Source organism: Bacillus rossius, chromosome 7 (genome assembly GCF_032445375.1).
Source record: "Bacillus rossius redtenbacheri isolate Brsri chromosome 7, Brsri_v3, whole genome shotgun sequence".
Lineage (NCBI taxonomy): Eukaryota > Metazoa > Arthropoda > Insecta > Phasmatodea > Bacillidae > Bacillus > Bacillus rossius.
Genome location: NC_086335.1, coordinates 48,809,811 through 48,825,902, shown reverse-complemented (window position 1 = coordinate 48,825,902; position 16,092 = coordinate 48,809,811). Strand labels below are relative to the sequence as shown.

Genomic DNA, 16,092 nt, shown 5'->3' with positions numbered 1-16,092 from the left:
CTCCCCCCCCCCCCCCCCAAACCAAAAAAAAATCTTTATCGAAATTATTGGGTCAAATATACCTGGGCTTCGAACATGGAAGTCTACGATTCGTTGTACCCCGATCGGCCGATCATAAAATACAGGCGATACTACAGTGTTTTCACTCTCAGCTAGTCTCGAAAGCTGTTCGCGGAAAATGCAAGCCCCCACAACCTTTTGGAACTGTCAAATTCGAGACGGGCAAGTACTCGCGGAACGGCGCGACGGAGAAAACGCTCCAGTTTTCCAGGCGCAGCTGACGGAACTTTCTCCAGCGCTTTGGTTTTCGTGTCGGGGGGGAGAAGAGGACTGAAAAATCTCCACTTTTACCGGTCGCTCCTTCTCCGTCTATACGGCCGGTCAAAGGAGGAAGGGGGGGGGGGGGGGGTTCGGTTAAGGTAAAAGCACGGTTGCGGAGGTTGGTGCAACATAATCTCAACCAACTGTCCCCCCCCCCCCATCCGTTCCTACCCCTTCTACCCCTTCTACCTCCTGATCCTTGTCGAACCTCGCTGGACCACTTTCACGGCCGTTGGTGCACGCGCGCTTTGAACCGTTTCATTCACGTATCTCCCTCCAGGGGCATGGAGTAAAAAAAAAATGGGGGGAGGGAAAAAATACTCCGTGAATTCCTCTTAACACCACTTTTCTCTTCGAAACGACTAGTAAATGTTTGACTAAAGTGCTAAAAAAACATAAATGAATAACAATAGAAAAAATATCTCGGTGAGTATAAAACCGGATTATCAACTAACGGGAGATGGGGAGGTGAAACTAAGACCAGTTTTTTTTTGTAAATAAGAAAGCATTGAGTAGATCTTATGACACCCATATTGGGAAGAGAAAATGTCTAGTCGTTGCCTGTGCAACGGTCCGGTTTGTTTTGGCATCACTTTCGCTACGTTTGCGTTTTTTGTACCTTACAAAATTTAACACGTAGGTAAGAAGTTTTTATACGTTCCTTAATTTTCTTAGATACAATAAAAAATTTTAATAGCAATAAATCATATTCATTTTATCAATAATTTTTGCAGCCATTAGGTAGTGGAGAATAGAATACTTTTATAGCTGGAAGGATGACCCCAATATTACCAATCGATATCAGATTTCATATGTGTATTTTTTGCTATTTTTGTGTTAATTTTTTTCCACAAATATCAGAATTAATGCCATTCTAACCAATCAAGGAAATACAGTAAATTTACGATTATTTAAACACTTTTGAAAAAAAAAACAGTTGAAAAAAACCACTGCCCCTAAACAGTAAAGGAGAAATATTGTGTTTAACATTCAGGTATAATCTCAGCAATTTTGACACCACATAATGAAAACAAGTTCTAAATTTAACCTGTTGTAAAAAAATTCTACGTTTGAAATTTGTGCCTTCTAAAATTGATTTATTTTTGTTAAATTGAAAAACTTAGCAACCTTCAATTAACTGTAAGGTTTAAAAGCACTTTGGAACACACCTACTTGCATGCTGCGTGAATATGTTTAACAACGTGATGAACGAATGGTAATAATATAACGAAATTTACTTTTTTTGTTAAGTTGGCAACGCCTGGTGTTTTACACTTACTTAAATTGCATCAAGTGTAAGCATATATATAATTTAGAGGAATGTGTTAAAAACATATTGGTTGGATTTTGTAATGTTCCACTTTAGTTCTTTATAGGTACATTGAACTAGCACTTAAGTTTTTTATAACATGTTACCTACTTCTTCGTAAATCTTTCCAACTTTACCATGTTAAATTGTTTATCTTGGATAGCTTAAGCAATAATTATATTTAATTCACAAATGTTTAAGTCTAAAAGAATGCGTATCGTATTAAATACTTCGCCTACAAAGAGATTAAAAAACAAAATAAATAATTCTGCATGTGACGTAATAACAACATTTTTATATTCACAATGTCTCTTGCTTACAAACCACAAGGGGCTTGCGACAAAGCTATTATGTACGGAGTAGCGAAAAGGAGGGCATCCGAATGAGTATATCTATACATTTGTGCTAAAACGAGCAATATTTAAATGAAATAATATTCAAGCAATGTCTCAAGACATCGTTTGAATGTATTTTAATGTAAATGACGTCGTGAAACAAGCAAATAACCGTGCTGTTAACACCTTAGTTTAGCAATACAAATTCACTTCAAAATGGCATTTTTACGGTTGTTCATAGGGAGTACCTTTGAAGATACTAAACACTCTTCTGGCTAACTAGCAAGACTTCAACACCCATAGAAGCGAGGGGCGTGACCATAGATAATGAATATTATTTTTTATGTGTAACATTTTAGCTCTCGGTATACGTGAATGAAACGGAAATATGTAGCCCAAGTTTACAAAAACAAAGAGAAGCCTTTTTAGTATTAATCTTTTTTAACGAATTTTAACAAGATAGGCAGTATTTCAATAAAATTCCTTGTCAAAAATCAGGTTAACAGCCGGGGTTCGGTGTTATTTTTCATCTTTTTAGTTTTTATCGGAGCCGTTTCATTGTATAGCTTAAAATTTCGGTCTGCAAATGGAATGGTTCGATAGTCAACGGAGCAGCTGCAGCAGCGATATCTAGCGGCGATTGCGAGCACTACGTGTGATTGGCGTCCAGAAATTTAGTTGAAAACACAAAGAGCGTATTTGTTTTTATCACGCTCGGCATTAATTTAAAGAATTCAACGTTAAAATTTCGTGTCAGAGTTACGTATTAAAAAATGTATTTGGCAATGTGAGAACGCATGAATTTGCTGTTAGGGGTTTACACATAATTGGCGAGTACTGAAAGACACGCTCACATTCCCCCCCCCCCCCCTTAACGATTAGAGACGAAGTGGTTCCTAAAGTGGTGCGTCATTTTCGCTAAATGCTCCCCTGTTACCCCGCCGCCTGTCACCAGGTGTTTGTGCCGTGAGACGCTTAAAAGCCAGCCAGATAGTTCTCCCCCCCCCCCCCCCAACCACCGCGAGATCGATCGATCGATCGATCGACCAAGCTCGCGAGTCGCGACAGTGGCGCGAGAACAGTCCGTTCCACATAGCCGTGCTACGTGTCTCAGAAAATGCAAAACTGCGTTTGATTTTTTTTTGGTACTAAGAGTTAGAATACATGCTCTTATTATAACGTAATTTTTTTTTAAAAACGGAACAAAAATATCCATGTAAAACTACAGATATTTGTACATGAAAACAACTGCATCACTACAAAATAGTGTTTGCAGTTATACCTACTGGGTTCGGATTCTTAACCGGGCATTTATGCTTATGTGTTGTTACAGTACCTCAAATAAAGTAGTACATAGTTAAAGTTGTTTGTAAACCGTGCACATTAATGAGCATAATGAAACAAAATATAATCAAATTATTTAAAATTCTATTATCTTTATCTTCGTTTAAAAAAATATGGTTGAATTAAACATCAATTAAAATATTAAATTATGCGTCAATTTTCGTAAGAAAAATTAAGTTTTATCGCGAAAAACGTATTTCATATACACAAAAATAACCATAGCCATGTGTTGTACAAAGTTACAATATTGTTACGATCGCGCTTGGCTGCAGTGCATGGCATCGCCGCACTCGTTCGGCCTGTCTGCGCCCCCTTCCACCCGCATCCTCTCCCTGGTATCTCGTGTCATACTATCTCGCTACATCCTGACCGTCGCAGCGCGCACCTGCCTCAGATCGGGTTACTTAAAAGAGGCCGCACTGCGGAATAAAATGACTCAGACGCCTTTATCGGCGTTCTTAGAGCAGCCACCGCGTCCTTCGAGGACTCACGATGCGTTTCTGGGCATTTCGACGGCGAAGGTCGCGCGATATCTCGGAGACATGCCCGATTGTTCTGGATGGGAACCCAAGGGCTATTTAAGGAGGTTGGGCCGACCTTCGAGTCAGTCAGAGAGAGAGTCGGAGTGGGGAGTTCTCCCGCGGCGGAGTTTCCGGGCGATAGTGCCGCGGGTGCGGCAGAGTGGCGAAGTCCTTGGACGAAGGTTCCAGGGCAGGGAGTGAGTGAGATCAGTGGAGTCGGGAGTTTCCGGGCGAAGTCCTTGGACGAAGTTTCCAGGGCAGGGAGTGAGTGAGTTCAGTGGAGTCGGGAGTTTCCGGGCGATAGAGTCGCGGGCGCGGCGGAGTCCCGAGTGAAGTTGCGAGCGAGTCGTGGTGTGGGATCTCGGCGAAGGGTGTGACGGCGGCGGCGAAGTGCGGCGACGGAGTCCCGCGGCGGAGACCCACGAGGGGTGCTGCGGCGAGAGTTGCGCCGGAAGTGCGGCCCAGCGAGGTGTGTGAAACGAGTGACTGGGGAAGTGACATTTCTTTACATGTAATTAATTATCTGCCATCTTAGAAGATTAATTGTAAGTGACAAGTAGTGGTAATAAATAAAACTGTGTGTGGAATAAAATCTATTAATTGGGCTATCCTTACGAACCCGCAAGGAAATCGTAACAATATCTTTCTTGTAATGTTACCAACTTTTTTTTTTGGCAACTGGTTTTCAAGGAACTTTTCCTAAAAGTACAGAAATGTTTCTGTATGTATAATCTGCATCGTGTAACTTGTCTGAAATTTAATGGTTCTCGCAAATAGTACTAATAATTTCCTATTATTCTGCCTTTTTTGTTCTGTCAACAGTGTGGTTATGTGTTCGCGTTGCTTTGTAAAGTTACCGGTACTGCACTTTAGATAACTGTGATATTTGAGACAAGTAACATGACACATACTATACACTCTAATCACTTTCATCATTGGATCAGGAGTGTCGATACGCTCTAAAGGAGAAGAAGCCGATTGTAAACTCACTAAATTAAACGACCTTAGCCCACGCAGAAGCCCAAATACGACAGAAGTCACTTTGATAAAGGACTTAAATGTGATCGTATAAGTTTTGAGTCTATCCTGGTGCCAGAAATGCTGGCCAACTGTTTCGGAGGAGTCGTCTGTTAGCCTGTCACTCACGCGAAATTTATTATTGCACATATTTCGTTTCTGGTCACATACAAAAGGATTTATTATTGTGAGAATATGCATACATAAATTAATACAAATCGCAAACTTAAAATAAAATATATATTTTGCCCACAGAGAACTCCCAAATTTTTTTATGTTTTGTTAACACATTTATTGGTGTTGACTAAAATCGTTTCCCATTTTTTGAGCAAATAAGCAATGCATTTTGTTTCTTCAAAAGCATATTTAAAATTTTTTATTAAAAAACTGTTGATATTTTTTGTACATTCGAATATTACAGATAAAATAACTGTTTCGACTTGAGTACATGACAGCGTATGTGTGGAAAAGTGTAATTTTTTTTCTATGATATGTATCAAGTATCAAAACAGTCAAGATATCGGGATAACTTTGAACGTTTAGTTTATCACCATGCCCTCGCCTTTAAGCGGTTTTAAGCTATATGTGTTAGCGTATGATACAATAAGCTAATTTATTGCATTTTCATTTGGGTTCTGTGTGATTAAGTTGTTTCTTTTCTTTCTTTCAGTTTTGCTGAAGAGGTGGTAAAATATCGTGTTGCAGTGTTCCCAGCAAAGGTAAGCCACAAATTGTTTATCATCTAAACTCGGATATGAAACTGGGAACTTTTGTTACATTAAAATTAGCTACTTGGTTCCCAATCAATTAATTTATTATTAACTTGGCTGCGTTTCGGAACGCCCGACCCCTGCGCACAGCGCGCACGAATAGACGATCGGAACTCAGCCAGAGGTTTTCGCTTTCGCCGGAGGGAGTTGTGAAGGGGAAGGAGGGGAAACCTCCAACAGGTGTCCGTTGTGTTTGCTGGAAGCCGCAAGGGAAGGTGGGGGTAAACGGGGAGGGGTAAGCACCGGTAATCCATGTTTTCACGTTGTTGGCGACACGCCAAACACCCGCCCCTTTTGTCGGAGCGCGTCGTAAACGCCTCCCCATCGTTCGATACAGCCGACGAGGACAGAAAAAAAAATACACCAAGAGTGTATTAAGGGGGTGACACAGGGGTACGTGGTCTCCACTCCCACCCCCTTCCCACCAAGAAAAAATAATCATATGCTAGAAGTTAACATAATTTCTACTCATAGTAATTGAAGCCAATGTTAAAATTAAAATATAACCTTCCGGCTAAAATATTTTCTGTTAAAATTTTTACCAATCTCACTAGTGTAATAAAAAACAATAAATTATCTTAATTTTTGTTGGAAATGTAATTTTGTTTGCGAGGGAACAAGTCGGATTCTCGAAAAGCTGAGTTAAAAATTCTGAAACAATAATTGATTATCCTGCGAAACACGTACAGATGCAAGAGACCAAAAACAGTCATGGTTCTCAGCCCACAGACGACGAATGATGATGACATCAGTAAACGACCAAATCTGAATTATGTGCCATGTCGAGCCGTGAAATAGTGAAACTGAAGTTCAACTGCTTCCGTGCCTTTGGAGTTTGTTTCTATGAAGTTCAAGGTCACCGATTTGAGCACATGACGTGCAAAATAACATCTCGGCCTGGAAAAATTTCTCGTGATAAACTCACCAAAAGTGTTCTGTGGGAGAAAAAATTCTCAGTGTATAAAATAGTCCCCTTTTTTTAAATGGTCTTGTTTAAAATACTGCGGCTTCTCTGATATGTTTTGTTTTCTCTAATTTTAAAGTTAAAAGAAAAATTATCGACTAAGTTAAAGGGATTTCATCAATTTCAAACAATATTAATCATCATTGTTTTAAATAAAACTAATCAAATTTCAATAAATACTATTTTTTACTTGTGCGAAGAAAAGATTGGTCACCATATTTACAATTTTATGAAAGTGCTTGTTTCAAACGGACCACGGTGGGATTTTTTTGTTGTTGTAAATTCTTGATTGGAGTTTATAGAACTCACTTAAAGTGCATTAAAAGTGTATTACAGCTAATCTGAAATAAAGTGTTTTATTTCAGCCGACACGGGTTTAGAAAAATGAAGCTACTTGTTTCAATATGGAAGAAGTTTAAGATAATGCCATCTGTAAGAATAATATTGTGCAGTTGTCGAAAAACATTACTTACTTACGGAGTTTTTCAAAATGTTGGATTAAAGTCTGGGTTACGTAACTTACCTCAAATTGTAACGTTCTTCGAAGAAGCACTAGTAGCAACCATTATCCAACAGTGACTTGCGAAACTAAACACGATGTTGGTTTACGAGCACTGAAAACTACGTAAAGTTGTTTATAAACACCCAAAAGTGACAGAAAGATTCGTAGACCATTGATGGATCACGCATATTCATATTTCACAGCAGACTAGATTCAACTTGCATATACATAATCGATTCTTTTTAGAATGTTCATTGTTATTTAACAGTGTCACATTCTTTGCACAGAAAAACATTTAATGTACTATTACAAAAGATTTATTTGGAGACCAGTCGCCAAGAAAAAACTACACGAACGATATCATAACTTTGTACAACACATGTTTATGGTTAGTTTGCATGATATATGAAATACGGGTTTCAAGATAATACTGAGTATTCATTACGAGAATTGGCACATAATTTAATATTTTAACTGATGTTTCATTCAAACATATTTTTTTTTAAAACCATTGAAAAGATACTCAAATATTCAATCATTGGACTTTATTATACTTACTTATGTGCGCATTTAATACTGAAAAGCTATTCAGGGAGTGGTTTACAAATAACTTTAACAATTGAAGGTTCAGGGACACAACACAAAGCATAAATGCTCGGGTAAGAATCCAAACCCAGATTACTGCGAATACTATTTTATAGTGATAAATAAGTTTACATGTAAACTTACAAATTTACAAATATCTGTAATTTTATTGAATAGTCCTGTTCCATTAACAAAAAAACGGTATGGCAAGATGACGCATATTCATATTTCCCTGTAGGATAGATTCAATTTAACTATATATTATCTCTTATTAGTTAGAGTACTCATTGATATTTAACAATGTCACATCCTTTGGCGACTACGGGTTACGCGGGTTGAGTAATCGCTTCTTTTCCTTGCTTTTTACTGGCTCAGGATCTTCAAGAGCGTGTGACGGAAACTGCCGTGGATGTATAAGTGTTTGGAGTCTAATTTGCTAGTCAAAGAATCCGTGAAATAATTATGGCTAGGGGCAGGCACTTTCGCGAAAAGATCTGAACACTTATTAGACTGCAACAAGGTATACCCGCACCTGTGGTTTCTTACTTGTGATTGGCAGCCGTCTGTGAGAGAAGACGTTGCCTTGTTTGACCGAGCCATTCAGGACGCGTTTACTTCCGCACTGAATCACTGTGATTGGTGTTGTTACAATCGACGTGTACCTGGGAGAAACTCACCCAATCACGAAACACAGACGGTGCTACAGTGTTTTAACTTTCATCGAGTCTCGAAATCTTTTCGCGAAATCTTCATGCCCTTAATTATGGCCTTAAACAATAGTCGGGACTGGGAAAAATTCGCGGGTTCAGTCACCTCCAGGACAGACTCTACAGTTCCATACATCCCCGAGGCAAATGCCAAAATATTCGTTGGCCGCTGACTACAAAGATGTCAAAACCCGGACGCCAGAGATTCGATACTTCTTTTGTTGTCGTAGAGTCTTCCACATGAACTAGGGCCATTTATTTTTCGCGAAACGATTTCGAGAATAGCTGAGTGTTAAAACACTGTAGCATCGTCTGTGTTTCGTGATTGTTTTGTGTTTCTTTGAGGTACGTGTCTACTGTCAGTACACCAATCACAATGATTCAGCGCGAAAGCAAACGCGTCCAGAATGGCCCTATCAGATAAGGCGATGGCTTATCTCGCAAACGGCCGTCAATTACAAAGAAGAAACAGCTGGCGTGGGGATACGATATTTCTGTCTAATGGGCGATCAATTTTTTTTCACGAAAAATGCTTGCCCCTACAAATAGCAGGTGCAGTACAAGTGTATAAATATTTGGAATTAAAATGCGATCCATCCAGTCCCTTTAAAAGCTGTCAGATGGGACAAGTGACGTGCCACGGACTATAGACACGCATGCGTGGAATGCCCTATAGCGGGACGGGTCCCGGGTGAAGACCTGTACACACGCAGGGAAGACCCTGGGTGCGGTCACGCAAGGGTCAGGGGGTGGGGGGAGTGGACGCGGACGCCGGCGGGCAAGGTGAAGGGTCCGTCGACCTCACCCGCCAAGGTCAAGGGTCAGCGGGGGCCGCTGCGAGCCGTCGCCTTTCGCCCAGAGACAGAACCACGTATCTACCAGCACCGAATATCCTTAGTTTGTTTTCCATTCGGTACGAAAATTATTCTAAACATTTTAAATTGCTGTAGAGTATATAATGATATGCATAATCTAAATCTATATATATATAGAGGAGAGATATATATAGAAGGAGGTATAGATATAGAAAGATATTTAAAGAGAAAGAGATATAGAGACATATAGAGATATACATAGAGCGATAGAGAATTAGATAGAGAGTGATATATGCTTTGTATATGTGTACTTACTTCAAAAAAATGATTGAGGCATTGCAACGCATGCTGGGCATTAGCTAGTGGAAAATAAAATCCCTTCCAAACAGGAAGATCTCTACCCATTTTCCGGTTTGGTTTTTAAAATGAATTCCATTTAGTACAAATAATGAAAATACACGCGTTGTAGCAATTTTCTCTCCTACAAAACTACAGCTTGAAAGGATGTACGGAAACAGAATTAATACGTAACTACGCCCCTAGCGCATTTAAACAGGCTCCACTCGGATATCTCGAGCAGTTTTTTTTTCAAACAGCGTGGTTTATTCTGAAGCTCAGCACACCGTGTGTGTGTGTGTGTCCAGGCAGGCGGGGGCATTGAGAAGAGCTCTTCGTTTGTTTTAAGGCGCACGCTTCGTTGAGAAGTCCTTGGATTCGCTGAGACGTCCAACAGCGCAACGACCGTTGTTTCGCCGAGGGTTTCCTTAGCTCCACGCGCCGCGGGTCGTTGGGAAACAGCCGGCGAGGGGTATGGCGATTGCGGCGCGACTCCGCACAATTATCCTGCCGCAATGGTGTCGCCCGGTGGGGCAAGCTTGATAAAAGGGGAGGAAATAACGGTTGCATTACACGCCCCGGTGGAATCGCGGAGCCCGTGTCGTAAACGGTGCGGTTGTAACGTGTCCCGCGGGGTTTCGACACGTTTCGCGTGCGACATTTTCCACGTCATTTATTTCTTTCCCTTCGGGAAAATAAAATAGCTTGAGTGCCGGGAAGATAATTTCCCGCAAAAAAAAAATCAACCTCTACGTAGCAACTAGTTCAGACATGTTGGCTCGCTGTTTCAAAGACTCTGTCGCGCCATCAAATATTCGCTTCCAAAATCTTCCCATAAAGTTGGTCAAAAAACTTCAGAGGGCCATGACCTCATTACCGCAGCCATGTTTGTGTGCAAGATGGATGACTTGATTTTTCATAAATCTTTCGTATATAGGGCCGGCTCTGAAATATTTTTGTTGTTTGATTGATTTTGGATGTCTAATGAGATTTAAACTTCATCACATATAGGCTTATTTTATTAATTTATCACATTTCTCGCAAATAAAAATAAAAATTAAAAAAATTGATAAATAACACATAATTATGTTGTCTCACTAACTAAAATTTAAAGCCATAAGCCAATTTTTGAAATAGATTTATTTACGTGTGACCTACACAAGAAATTATTTTCCATGAACTTATCGGCTAAATATAACCGTACGTACATGCATACTATATAAATAGGGACAATATTATATCGTGAATTGCAATAAAACCGAAATAACACCCGAATGAATGCAAATACACCCTATCAACACCTAAATTCAAGTTAATACGCCACAAATCATTAAACTAATCAGCATTTTAAATCAAAATATAACTCTAATGACCATTACCTAACTTTTAAAATATTAAATTCAACGAACGTAATTTATTTAGCATTATATTTATAACACAATTTAATAAAATATATAAGAAAAAGTTTACTTTTTTAATATTCCAACTGTTATCAGAAAAGTTAGAAATGCTTATTACAAATCATTACGTTGAAAAATTGTATCATGTATCAGACCAAATGGCACCATTTTTGCAGAGATTTGTATCATGGAACATTTAAGTATCATATGTGTGGTGTAATATGATGTCCTTTTTCAATAAACAGAGTTAATAAGAAATAAGAACAAAGTACAAAGAAATCTCCTGTTTCAAAAACTAAAGTAGCCAGAAAATAAAAACATAAGAATCTTGTCTCTATATATTCAGTATTATATGCTTTTAAGCTAACAGTTTTGTAAAAAAAAAAAAAAAAAGTTTACCTTTTAGGTACAATATGTTTTTGTTTTTTTTTGGACGTTTAAACCGGCCTCGGAGCGAAGACACGGTAAAGGACGTATAGGACGCCGCCACACGCTACCCCTGCTGTGCTCATTTGAAATTCATCCCTCGCGATTACCGCGTGCCAGGGATAACTCGCGCACTCAACTCCTGCTGTACCGCCTAATGGTAACCTGACTCCCGCTGTCGCTGACGCGGTGCCACGAAGTGATTGATGAGATTCGGCTCTTGAATCCAGAAGAGAGAAGCTTGTGTCAACGGTAATCTCGTTAAAAAAAATATCCGTTAACTAATGTACATTAAATGCTACAAGAATACATCGCTCACTGAATAAGAACTGACGGGACAAAAGATTTAAAAAAAAAAAAAAAAAACAGTAAATGTCAACCTGAAAAATTTGTCACAAATCAGTCAAACTTTTTGAATGCAAATCAGCTCGGACATTTCCACTTAAATTACTTAAACTTACCTATTAACTGCACTCTAAAATATTAAACGGTGAACTTCGTTAGCATTGAAAAGTTTCATAGCGACCCTGCAAGTAAGGTGTGTGTTCTGGGAAACGACCTGACTTATCGGGATTGAAAATACGTTAAATTATTTTTTATAACATAATTGATTAACCACGTAAACATTATCATTAGTTTCAGACAAAAAATTTGCAAGTACTGTGGTTTTAGCCTTTTATATCTCTCTATTAGCAAAGATTCCACCACTATTTTGAAAATTTTTAAAATTATGGAACTCCGTTGCAGATTCATTGAATGTAGAATGTTATTAACACATTATTAAATTTAAGTGATGTCACTTGAAAAGTATTAAAAAATTTAAAAATCAATGAAATTTCATTTTAAGCGTTAAATCAGCAATGAGCTGAATAGTGCAGGGCATGTTCGCATTCCACTGCACATCCAACATTGCGGTGAAAGATGAGTGGCGTGAACAAAACACTAGCGGTAGTGCATCGCCCGGTTTGACGTCCACTATTGTTGGTCCACGGAGGTTCACGTGAAACAAGTCATGTCTGTCCTCTGCTAGCGGTTGATCCTACACTGGTCAAAATAATTAGGGGATCAGACAAAAAAAAAAGATGAATACCAGATCCTTTATAAGTTGTTGCTCGTGGACGGACTTGAACTTTCCTTCTGCAAACTCTTCCTATTGGTTGGAATAGAGTGCTTAGTCTCTTAAAAAAATATATGTGATGTGAGTCTTTCAGTACTCGCCAATGATGTGTAAACATGTGACCTCGGTAATGAGCAAATTCAAGTATTCTCAAGTTGCAAATCCATCTATAACACGCAATTTAACGTATAATTCTTAAAAATAATGCGGAACGTGATAAATATATACGCAAATTGTGTTTTCGGCTAAATTTCTGGGCGCGAAATCACATGTAGTTTCAGCAACCGTCGCTACAAATTAGCCGCCGGAGCAGCTACGTCGACTTTTGAATCATTTGATTAGCAGGCCGAAATTTATAACTATATAATGAAACGGCTCCGATAAAAGCGAAAAAAAGACTTGAAAGCAATATTAAAAACCCGACTTTGGACCTGATTTTCCGACAAGAAATTATGTATTTTTTAATACAGTCCAGCATGTAAAACATTCATTAAACAGATAATACTACAAAAAATTTTCCTTTGTATTTAGGAACTTTGGTTCGCACCATCCACCACAGATGGCAGCACCGTGGTTACACATTTCCGTTCAATGCGACTTCCGTTCCATTCGCGAAATCATTCCTACCAAATACCGTATACCGAGAGCTAAGACGTTACACATATAAAAGACACCTTACTTATCACGCGTAATCATTAAATAACTAACAGCAATTTCAGGTCAAGATCGCACAACAGTTTTATTGAAAAATCACATATATATTCAGTGACAAGTATGTAGATATATTGCCCAAGCGTTTAAGTTCTCGGTAGTATTACCACTGGTCTACTATCCTTTAGTCACTGTTGTTCTATCGACAACCGTTCTGTAAACAAATCCACGTGTGTTTTTTTTTAGTGTTCTTAAACGACCATAACAAGTTTCTTTGCAAATGAAGAACAATTAGTAAATGGGTCGCACTGGAGCTTCTTTCGAGAAAAGAGAAAAAAATTTTTAGGTAAGTTGCACGATACGGGCTATACATACCTCTTTTCTGCGACTCGACCCAGGTGTTTATAATGTCCCATTCAAGGCAGAGAACGATTTGACCGCCAACCCCAAAAAAAGGCTTCCTGCGAACCACATTCGAAATCGGCTCGGTCGTAGAGGGAGCTGGAAGATAGAGGGTGGTAAAGGGGTAGGTGGAGGGAACTGTCGATTGCAAAGGGATGCCGACGGCCAAGTGCGCGCAAGGGTTGCGTCGGTGGCGTGGAGGGTGAGTTGCGTGGGAGAGGGCAAGGGGGTGGTTTTGTTTGGCGCCCGAAGGGGCTTTCGCCGGACCTCCCTCTGGAAGACCCGGGTGGTGGCTGCCCCAGCTCTCACCCTTGTTTGTCGTCGTCCCCACTGGAGCCGCGGGAGAGTGGTGGTGGCGCCGTGAAGGAGGGAAGGGAGGGGGGATCAAACAAACACCAAACAGCAAACAAGTCACAGAAGGGGGAAAACATCGGCTCCAGCCATCCCCTCCAGGGATACACAGTCTCCGGGTGTGCGACTTCATCTTTCTCTCTCTCTCTCTTTCTGTATCGTGCGCACGCACTGTATAGCCCGCTGGCCCTTGCGCGAAGCGCTAACAAGAAGTAGTCAACTCCCTCTTGAAATCCTCTTGAAACGTCATGGATGAACCCTGACCTTCAGCTACCGAGTGCAGGTAGTTGCTACGAAATAGATTTCACCCACTTCAGTGCAAGGAGACAGGGTAAAAGTAACCATACTGGAAAACTACCATAATGTCAGAATTCCCCCCTTGCCTCCTCGGAACAGGGGGAAAATACACATAATGGAAAACTACCATAAGTTAAAAAGGATGAGGGGGAATTTTGCCAGATCTTGTATAAATCCTTGCAAAGTGTTTTTTTTTTTTTTTTTCGCGTGCGGATCGGTGAACATCGGATAAATTCGGAACAGTTCGCGTGTAGCTCTCATCCCTGTGAACTGTAGGCTTCCCCATTCCATGTGTGGCCGGCTTTAGTTCTGTGCACGGTATAAGAGGGGAGGGGATGGGGTCAGGGAACCTCACCCGACCAATGTTGCCAACCTGACGGCGCTCTATCCGCGAGGCGCCCGCAGTTGGCCCGCGAACCCCGGCGACCGTCCCAGGCAAAATGTCAGTGGAACGTTTTTAATCGTCTCGTCGCTGACCTTCGCTCGTTTCCAGCGGTGGCAACGACCGCAGTTACGTGACCTGCGGTCCCGCCCCTGGTAGGAGCGGATGGGTAAAATGCGGTACTGTGTTTTGTCGCACTAAGTTTACCGTGAATACGTCTTATATCTCGAGGATGACAGTTTTTTTTAAAAAGAAAAAAGTTTAGTCTAACGAAATTAGGATGCATTTTGAAACGTTTAATCGGGCTTAATGTATTCGAGTTGCGCATATACATTAAGGCAGGGTTGTGAGAAGTTTTTTTTGCATGTTTACAGCTCAATAGGCACGTTTATGAAACGTTTGAATCCGGGTGATTCTTCTACTTCGAGAGCAGATATTGCATACACGTGTAAACTTATTTCAATAAAATATAATTTATTTAGAGCATAATAAATTGACTATTTAAATTACGTTTAAAAAAACAAATATAGTTTACGTCGTAACAACTGTGTGATAATAGTGTAAATAATAGTGTGAAAAAAAATACAATTTCGAGGCATACGGCCATTTTATACAATCATAACTGCGATTGAAGGAAGCGAACTAAAGTTCACAAAAACAAAGAGAAACTTTTAACTTTTTAACTGTTAAATGAATTTTAGCAAGATGGGCAGTATTTTAATGAAATCCCTTGACGAAAATCAGGCCCAAAAGCCTGTGTTTAGTATTTTGTCAAGACTTTTTTTTCGCTTCTACAGGAGGTGTTTCATTGTATTGTTTAAAATGCCGATGTGCTAATCAAGTGATTCAACAGTTGAAGTAGCTGCTCCAGCAGCGAATTCTAGTGGCGGGAATGGAAACTACATGTGATTTTCGTCTAGAAATGTAGCTGAAAATACCATTTTCATATATTTATCACGCTCGTGCAAATAATTTTAAAGAATTCAACGTTAACTTTCGGGTCCCACTTACGTTTTATAAGTGTATTTGCAACATGCGAACACACGAATTTGCTCATTACCGAGGTTAGTACTGAACGTCTCACTTACACGTTTTCTCTCTCTAAAGTTTATGTCTTTCTAAGTACAATTTGTGAAGGGGAAAAAAACTCATGTTTACATCAGAAGATATTTGACAGTTGTGTATAGGCTAATGGTAGGCTAATGTTGGTGCCACGCGCATAGGAGTAGATGCCGTCATTATCTTCATTATTCTAATTGCGAGCGGCGGCCCGTCGACGTTAATGAGTGGACTTAAAGTGGACGGGAATTGTTGGATTGTGTGTGTTTGTAGAGGAGGGGGGGTTGGCAAGGGGAACATTCGCCCGTGACCTGGAAGCGGCAGTCTGCAGGAGGAGTTAAGTTATTTCTAAGGGTCTCGCGCTGTCTGCGATGACGAAACGACGGGCGCCGAGGCAACCGGTTGTTAATTAGCAGCAGCCCCGAGCCGCACCGCCGAGGTGAGCTCGAGAAACTAGACCGCTCTTCGGGAGCTCGCCCCG

At 40.1% G+C, this 16,092-nt stretch overlaps 1 protein-coding gene across 1 annotated transcript in view; it reads left to right on the top strand.

Annotated features, from left to right (window-relative positions):
• LOC134533986 (uncharacterized) overlaps positions 1-16,092 on the top strand; it is a 272,010-nt gene that overhangs the window by 129,900 nt on the left and 126,018 nt on the right. Inside the window, exon 4 of the mRNA XM_063371852.1 lies at positions 5,518-5,566. The gene's annotated coding sequence lies outside the window, so the exon portion shown is untranslated. The remainder of the gene's footprint in view (positions 1-5,517; positions 5,567-16,092) is intronic.